Here is an 8448-nt window from a genome sequence, read left to right as displayed (position 1 = left end):
GCTAAAACCAGTACAAATTTTGAGAAAACACTAATTTTGAATGGATTACAAGGTCAGACTCATTAAGTTATGATTTTTATGGAGTTTTTGGATATTGACGACATGGTAATGCAGTTTTTGGAATGAGTCGTGACATTGTGCAGACATGATGCGTATTCAAATTTGTAATTGGGCATATTCTAGAATGGGGTTATGGGGTTATGGGGTTTTGGTGTTTTAGGGTCAAGGGGTTATGGGATTACAGGATTACGGAGGTATAGAAAGATAATCAAAGTGCGATGGTTTCGATTATAGGGGTTTAGAAGCTTATGGGGCTACATGGTTATGGGGTTATGGGGTTTTGAGGGTTATAAGATCAAGGGGTCATGGGGTTAATAGTTTATGAGGGTTTTAGGGCCAAACAGCTTAATTAAAGCGATTATTGAGATGAGACAAGTCGTATAAATCATATTGTAAGATCACTTCATCAGGTTTTTGGGTGATTTTGCTTATGGGGTCATGGGGTTATGGAGTTTTTCAAAAAGGCCACTCAAATTTCGAAAGCCCTCGCTTATACGAACATTTTAAGCCCAAACGCAATATTGTAAGTCGCTTCAATTTTTGGACAGAGGGAGGGGCCACTTGACGTGGAATGTCACATATATATATTATTTTTTATATTATTTTTATAATATTATTTAAATTATTTATCTTAATTATATATTTTATTTTTTCCTACCAGTTACATGTAATTCATAGGCTATTTCAGCCCATAATTTCCTTTTATGTACATTATCTTTATAAAATTTGCTATTTAAATCCCACAAAGCACTGCGAAGACGAACTGAGTTTATAATTAATTCATTTACTGATTCGTCGTTTTCGCAAGAATTATTAATATTTATTGACATTATGTATGATTAAATATGACAAGCTGTCATTAATGCCGAAATTCGACTGAAATTAGCCGAGTTCAACAAAACGCGACGCGATCGTCGCGCGTCTGAAAGGGTTAAAAATTTTTAATTTCAACGCGCTATCGCGCGCGTCAAGAAAAGCACGCATTTAATTGGTGGAACGGGTGCAGATGCGCGTCAAACGCGCATTATAACGCAAGGCAACGCGTGCATGGAAATCAATTTGATTGGTGAAACGCGTGGAGACGCGCATCAAACGCGCGCTAAGCGCATGGCAACGCGTGCATGGAAACCAGGGGTAACGCTATGAACCCCGTTCGAAGAGCCAATAGTATGATAACGTTAGCATGCTACCCGAACGTACGCGTAGCGCTAATAGCGACAACGTTCGGAGAGTTCTTAACGCGCTATTGTTGTGTATTGATGATACAACTGTGACAATATGGATAGAGAAAATATTGATCCGTTAGTGCAACAGAATACAATTAAAAATGGAATCGTTGCAATTTTGCAAGAAGTCATTAATTTTTCATCATCATCAGAGAGTGATGATGATGAAGTGGAACACATTATGTATGTAACAGAAAGAAGAGAAAAGTTGCCAAGATTAAAAAACTATGTGGAGAATATTATTCCAGTCTATAATGATCAACATTTTAAGTCACACTTTAGGTCTTTAGGTAATTTGCATTCTACGAATTATACGTGTATTTTATATTATGTAAATTACACTCACTTTATCTTCTCTGTTTTAAATTATGTACATTCCTATATTTACTAAGAGGTTAATTTTGTTTTCTGGCACAGAATAACAAAAGATACATTTGAATATGTATTAAATCTTATTGCTCCGAGATTAACTAGAACATATGCGGAACAACCAATGATTTCTCCCGAAAAGCAATTCTTAATTGCAATTTGGCGTATGGCAACACCTGATTCCTATAGGTTAATATTGTTTATGAAATTCAGATTCACCTTGAATGTCTCTGTGGTTATTAATTAGTGTCTTTTCAGATCTATATCTGAAAAATTTGACGTTAGTCGAAGTACTGCACTCATCGCTACAAGAAGAGTGATAGAAGCCTTATATGATTTGGCACCATTTTTCATTAAATGGCCATCATATAACAATGCTCAGACAATTTGGATTGGATTCGAAGCTGCAAGTGCTTTTCCAAAAGTAATTGGAGCGATTGATGGCACCCACATTAACATTCCAGCTCCACATAACGAACCAGCATCGTATGTAAATCGTAAAGTACACCATTCTATCCAATTACAGGTTTGTTATGTTTGTCCTGACTGATTAAGATTTGGTTACATTAATATTATTTTAGTTTTATAAGCAAAATTTAAAACTGCATATGTTTGTTTCACCAAAGCAAAAGCGACAATTTTAAAATTTGAAAAAATTTTAAAAATTTGTAATAAATTTAAAGTTTAATTTAAAGTAAAAATAACATTAATGCAACTAAAGTCGGATTTATAGAGGCCGTAAACTATTAATTTATGTCGAAACCGTAAAATTTCGACCAATGCGTGATTACGCACAACGGAATCAAATGACGTGATTGATTGAAACTTTACGGTTTCGGTCCAAGTTAACAGTTGTTTACGGCTTCTATAAATCCGGCTTAAGCCTAACTATTGAAATTTCTATGTTGATTAATATATTTATATTTTATCTGAATTTTTAGGCAGTATGTGACCATAAAACACGCTTTCTTCATTGCTACGCAGGTCATCCAGGGTCTGTGCATGACCAAAGAGTGTTCAGATTGTCTGAAGTGCAAGAATGGTTAGAAAATCCAGAAAAATTTCCTGAAGATAGTCATATCCTTGGAGATGCTGCATACAAATTGCATCAAAATGTTATTGTTCCCTACCGAGACAATGGGCATCTCACTGCTAAACAAAGAACTTCAATTTTTGTTATTTCTCAGCTAGAATCGCTATTGAAAGAGCTTTTGGGCTCCTTAAAACAAGGCATTCGCAGTATAAGGACTGTTCTTGCAATAGATAGAGTGGATTTAATTCCGATGTTTGTGATTGCATGTTGTACGATGCATAATGTTTGCCATTTAAGGGGGGACGAAATTGAACTAGAATTTAATGAAGTAGAAGACAATATTCCTTTTCAAGATGCTGCACAAGTTGAACAAGCAGGTCTTGCCAAAAGGGATTTGATTTGCGAACAACTTCCTATGCGAAATGTTTAGGGATGTTCTATAATAAGTTGCAAATGCCTTGTCGCCAGTCGCAAACGACATAATTGACGAATTACATCGCCGTATCACAACGTTAGCGACTGGCGACAAAGCATTTCCAACTTATTGTAGAATCCTCCTTAAAGTAACCTTGTAAATCAACTATTGATTGTAATCAACACTCTGATGTCATGAGCACACATTTATTTGAACACAATATTACTAATTCATATTTCTTTGTTATTGTATTGGCATAACTCATGTATATGAAACAGGAATCATCTAGTGCCAAAGCCAGAATATCGTTTTTCTCTTTTGTTTCAAATTTGATATCAATAATCTAGTATAAATAATTTGTTCAATGCACTGTCTCTTTGTCAAGAATAAATGTAAAACTGATATAAAACCTTTTAGTTTGTACTAAATAAATATTATTCTAAGAACTGTGTTCTTTCGCTTTTACTAATAAATTAAATTATGTCGACAGAATTGTACAAAATTTTATATCAAATAGCATAGAAACGTTATTACACTGTTTCAATAACAATTAGTTGCGTAATTAGTAAATAGTTATATGCAGAAATTTCATTACAACAAAGTACTACATATATATGTATGTTTATTTATATAAAGATGGATCTATTACATTATCAGGTACATTATTTTAGAATATTCCAAAATAACTCGCTTACTACTAATATTTATTATTAAAAAATAAATATTTGTTTCTGTAAAAGTATTTCATATACTTAACAACACGTAAATGCCCACTCTTAAAACAAAATAAAAGAATATCTTCTTATTTTAGGAATACTGACGTGTATTATCACAGAATACTCTTGGGTGTATTATCACAGAATACTCTTGGGGCTTGAATCTTTAAAATATATCATATACGATAGTCGACAAAAAAAAACTTATAGCATGTGTAAAGTAATTATATAAATTTATCTTGAATATCATGTGCAAAATATTTTCGACAAAAAGAAACCTAGTTCTGCTTCATGCATCCATCTGACCTAAACAAGCAAAATCAAAATCACTAGACAAAACATACAGTTAGAAAAACCATACAAAATGAGAGATTAAAGGTAAATACTTTAATCCAAAAACATTACTTGTAATTTCTGAGTGAGTTTATCTAAAACTTCAAGAAGTTTAGCTCGCTGCTCTGTTGTCTGCTTATGACGTTGAAATTTATTTCCCTCGGAAATTCTTCTACTTCAAGAACTTTCTGCAATATTATTGGCCTTTCTTTTGTGGCCTTTCTTTTGCAACCTTAAAGAAGTATCATTGCTGGAACTGCTACAGCTACCGTCAAGGAAACTGTCGCTACTTTCATTCTTCTTTATTACACCTGAGGAGGAGGCTACAGCAACAGGCTTCATAAAAGGTCTCTCGCCTAATAATGATTCCATCAGTTCAATGTAAGGCCAGGCCCGTGGAGCATTTCCGGATTTTGAGTTATGATCTTTTATGCTTTTAAAGGTTTTCTTCATCCCGTTAAATTTGGATTGGCATTGTGGACCAGTAACGTCGTGTCCATGGCTACAAAGCACTTCACTTATCTGGTCCCATACTCGTCTTTGTGATATTTTGCCTACAAAAGAAAGATAAAATTTATGACATCATAAAGTATAAACAACATTATTAAACCAAATTTTATATTATTATCTTACCAGATTTGGTATCTTCTTCTCGCTTCCGAAATTCCTTAATAAGAAGGAGAATAGCCTGATGCGACCATTTGAAAGCCGAATCTTGTTCAGCATTACTCTGTTCTGAAGCAGCATCCGGACTTAATGTTGTTGAGACCATGAGACCAGAGCTGGATGTAGCTCCTTTGCTCGTCTTTAAATCTTCCAATACTTTAGAAGCATAAACAATATCTGAAGATACAAAAAAACAAGTAATAGTTAATTAATTATTAGAAACAATGCTAATCATTCAAAACATAGGACATATTTATTAAAAACATATTATTTTTACAATTGCATAGTACTTTAATTCCTATTAATATGTAGAAACATGTTATTACATTAATTTAAATGTAAATAAAGTTGCTTTTACATGCTATATAAATAAAATCTTAATAATTATGTATCATAAATAACACTAAACAAGAACATAACCTCTTATACTTACCAGTTTCCACCCTTTTTACATCATCCGATGAAAGATATGTTGTATATGTTATACCAGTATCAAGATCTTTCAAATCTACTTTTACAAGTGGTTCCATTTTCTATTTACTCGTGATTCCCGTGATATCTAATACACTTGTATATCACAGAAAGAGCAACAGAAACGCAGCGAAAATAACAAGTGAACGCTGTGAGCGTTCGGCGCCTCACCTCGAAGCAGAGATGGTAGATTCAAGCCGCTTACAGCAAGCAGCAGCACAGCGCACACAAGCGAGCAGCCGTGTACGTGTGCGGCGGCTGTGCGCTCGGCGTTCGGCCAGCTTCGAGCGGCCGAAGAGCGTTGACATACATCTGCCGTCTCTTTCTTGCTCGAGCTAGCGTCGCCAGCCACGAGAATCGTAAAATCCTATCGTACTCGGCTCGCGCGTCTTACTCGCGTCTTCGCGTGTCCCTTTCCGCACTAGGCGCGAGACATTATCGTGTCTCTTGATTATGTCACAATTAAAACGTGAAAATTATTAATTAAATAAATCTTTTAATTATATTGAAATTTATCCTGTACATAAAAGATATAAAATAAATACATTTATAATACATTTATTTAAATACATTTGAACAAATGATTTTCTTCAAATATAAAATATATAAGAGCCAGTAAATTTCATTGCAATCTTTGCTGTGTAATAAACTTTTTTAATATATTCATTAAAAACTTATTGTTGGTATAACAACTTTATCTTTTTCTATACGTATTCCGAGCATTTTCAAATATTGTTATTCTGGAAACAATATTTGAAAATATAATTAGGTGTATTTATATTATAGTATATGTATAATGTTTCCATAAATAATTACAAATTAATAAATATTATTTTTTTATTTTGCTCACCATATCTTCTCTTAGTTTATCATCATGTTGTGCCGGACTCCGATTCAAGGGATCGGCACAGAGTTCGTTCTGGATCCGCCGGGAGGAAGGGACAATCACTTGGCCAGTCACTTGTTCAAACGACACTTTAATAAACTCTTCAATTAAGTAATACAAATGGCTTCTTCCATTCACTGCCCTGACTTGCGGGCGTTCGTTATAGAATAGGTTACGTCGGTCGTGCGCGATTAGTCTTACGTTCTAGACTGCCCGCCGTTCCTTGGAAGGGCGGGCTTTTTATCGCCTCGGCATTGCTGACTTAGCAGTCAGCGATTTTGACTTCGCGATCAACGTCCTAGCGGGCTGGTGATATCCCGAATGACCATATATGGTCATTACCGCGACGCGTGCTGGCTTTCGCGTCATCGGTCCTCGTCGCTAGGGTCGGATTACCAAGTAATCCGGCCCTCGGTGTTGCCAGGTGCCATACTTTATCGCGAATACGTTGTGCGCTCACAACAATCATCTTTGAGTCTCTCATTAAATTTTATAAATTCAGTTAAATTGTCAATTGGGAGAGAAAGATTACGATTTTGAGGGAATTTATCAGCGTTACAAATTGGGTTTCTTTTCTTTGCATTAACTCATTACAAGTGCTTGTTACTTTTCTTTTAAAGAATTGGATATTCTTCTTTAGACCTGAGAATTTAGAATATGTAATTCAATTTTTCTGTATTAATAATTAAAATAAAAAAGATATTTATCTATATATCTGTAAGACTCTGTTTCTCATCACGCTCGTCGAATACAAATGTATAAAAATATATTTATATTTCTCATATGATTTTTGTGAACTATATCACACCTAGGTAATAAATATTTATGTAAATAATCTTTTTTATTTTAATTATTAATACAAAAAAATTGAATTAAATATTCTAAATTATCAGGTCTAATTCGAGCGCCGTCGCCAGCAGCCGCGCCGCGAGAATCATGCCTACACGTGTATATTATATCTCGCCGCTTATATGTCCCTTTTCATACTTAAAAATAAAAATAAAATGGAAATATATTTTATACATAAATGATATTAAGTTAAAGGAATGAAGAACAGAAAGAAGTAAAAATAATAAATGATAATAGAAATCCACTCTTGGCCAACATGTACGTCTTTTTTTCAGTTTCGTTATTAATTTTTGAAAAATAACTTATTGATAGTATATAAAGAAATTAATTAAAATTAAATTAAATGTTATGTTTCTCATGATTACTAATGGACTATACGTACATATCGCATTCAGAAGTAATGTTAAATTAGGATACTTTGCAATATTATTAGACTGATGTTTTAGAATCTCTTTCCACATGTTATCAAAATTTAATGTGGAAATATTCTTTTTTTCCTCAATAGTAAAATCATGATATAATGCAAGCCATTCTTCCTTTAAACTATTTTCATCAAAACCACTCAGGGTTTTTGTGATAAAAGAAATATCATTGAAAGATGTTTCTCCGTTGCTGTCAAATAAAGCTACAGAAGGTTTAAAAACTTGTAATTTATATAAAAATACATCATGCATTGGTAATCTTTTTCTAATTTCTTCGGCAGCAACGACATAAAATTGCAAACAGTTTTGTCGAATACTTGGAATTACATCTGCATGTCCTTCTGTGATTAATTTATCAAAATATTTCTCGCACTCTGATCCTAAATGAATATTGTTAATAGGTTTATGGTTTTTCTGCTCAGATAATATTATACTTGTAAGTAAGTCTTTTAATACTTCAGACTTATTTGTTTTATCGCTAATGACTATTTCGTTAAGAAAATATTTTATAGTATCCCACGACTCGAGTAGTCTATCGACACATAAGTAATGTAAAAACCACCGCATAACTTCAAAATTTTGCGATTTTTTTCTTGGAAACATTCGCAAAATTCATCGAAAATAGCTGAACGCTTCGGACTGCCGTTAATATAATTTGAAATTTTTTTGAGGAATTCTTCACAGAATGGGGGTATTTTAGCGCATGCAGCGTGCGCAGCTAATGCAGCGGAATGGCATGGACATGAAAATGTTAATAAATTTTTTAACTTTTCTTGCAGTTTTTTTTTGAAAGATAAATGTTTTCCTGTCATCACACAGACGCATTATCGCATGACAGGGCAAGAATATTTGAAAACGGAATCTGCAGTTTATACATTTTGTATTTAAATGCATTAAATAATTTTTCTGCACTAGAATCTCTTGCATCAATATCAATTAGTTTTACTAATTGCGACCCAGTGTCTAAAGTCTCGAAATCAACGTATTGTACAAAAAACGTCA

At 33.6% G+C, this 8448-nt stretch overlaps 1 pseudogene; it reads left to right on the top strand.

Annotated features, from left to right (window-relative positions):
• The first annotated feature begins 365 nt into the window (after window positions 1-365).
• Window positions 366-2922, top strand: LOC139785782 (putative nuclease HARBI1; annotated as a pseudogene).
• Window positions 2923-8448: the final 5526 nt, after the last annotated feature.

The sequence above is a fragment of the Temnothorax nylanderi genome, unplaced genomic scaffold, assembly GCF_030848795.1.
Source record: "Temnothorax nylanderi isolate EJ_2023f unplaced genomic scaffold, tnyl_v1.0 TNYL_tig0884_pilon, whole genome shotgun sequence".
Classification (NCBI taxonomy): Eukaryota; Metazoa; Arthropoda; class Insecta; order Hymenoptera; family Formicidae; genus Temnothorax; species Temnothorax nylanderi.
This window is presented reverse-complemented; position numbering and strand designations above follow the sequence as displayed.